Here is a 1193-nt window from a genome sequence, read left to right on the forward strand (position 1 = left end):
ACCATCTGTACTGAGATCTGGCGCCCTCCTCTGGCATGCGGGCATACATCGAGGCAGAATGTTGTATACATAATAAATAAATCTTTTAAAAAAAAGTGTATTTCATTTCCAACACGCCCCTTCTCCACTCTTGGCCTCTCTTCCTCCCTCCCCTCCCTTTTCTCTGGACTCTTCCCTCCTGATAATAAATGTTGTCTTTCTCTCTCCCCCTCACAGGACAGAGGATACACAAGAGCAGGGTCCCGTCCACCAGCAGATACCAAGGGTGAAGAAGGGCGCATCTGGACGTTGAGACTGTAACACAGCGGCCGTCATGTTCCGCTCCCCACCACCTCTCATGGTTTCTGTGGAAGGTGCCGTTGCTAAAGTGCTCTCTAGAAAAACAGTCTTTCTCTCTAGTGTGACAGACCCTTGACTCCTTCTATAACTTCTTCCTACAGGGGCATTGCGACCTTGCTGTCTGTGAGCCAAGAAATCCAGTTTCTAGAGGCAGAGCAGCTTGCTAGGGCTTTGGGGCTCCCTTAGCGTTAGGTTCTATTTTATTTTTTACTTTCCTTCTTCCTTTGTCCTGACTGCCTGCTGTGGTGGAAGCAGGGGAAGACATGGAGAATTGCAGCATCCTGAGCTCTGTCTTCCCTCCAAGTCTTCCCGCTGACCAGCAGTGCTCTGAGCTATTTCATGAACTAGCTTCCCTGAGCCTGGCTTTGTGCACTGATATCCAATGCTGTTTACAAAACACTCGAGGGAACTGAGGTTGGCATTTCCCTTACAACCGTCCAAATCGCGCACTGGTTCTGCTACCCCAGTCACTTGCACAGGTTGATTTTCTCTGCTGGTGTAAGAAGGGGGCTGGCAGCAGCGAAGACAGCACTTTGGGGAAGCTGGGAGTGGAAGGTGTCCTTTTCAAAAGCAACACACTTAAATAGTTGGCAAGTATCTGAAAGTTACTCTTCTTATTTTTGTACTCTCTGCTGGAGTTTTCTCTCTGTTCCGTGGGTTTCCAGGATACTAAGTTATTTATTTATTTTTTTAAAGATATTTATTTACTTATTCATTATGGATACAATATTTTGTCTGTGTGTATGTCTGCAGACCAGAAGAGGGCACCAGACCTCATTACAGATGGTTGTAAGCCACCATGTGGTTGCCGGGAATTGAACTCAGGACCTTTGGAAGAGCAGGCAATGCTCTTA

General features: G+C 47.0%; 1 pseudogene; it reads right to left on the reverse strand.

The window, feature by feature from the left end:
* LOC101978961 overlaps positions 1-1193 on the reverse strand; it is a 9339-nt pseudogene that overhangs the window by 1777 nt on the left and 6369 nt on the right.

This window comes from Microtus ochrogaster, chromosome 4 (assembly GCF_000317375.1).
Source record: "Microtus ochrogaster isolate Prairie Vole_2 chromosome 4, MicOch1.0, whole genome shotgun sequence".
NCBI lineage: Eukaryota > Metazoa > Chordata > Mammalia > Rodentia > Cricetidae > Microtus > Microtus ochrogaster.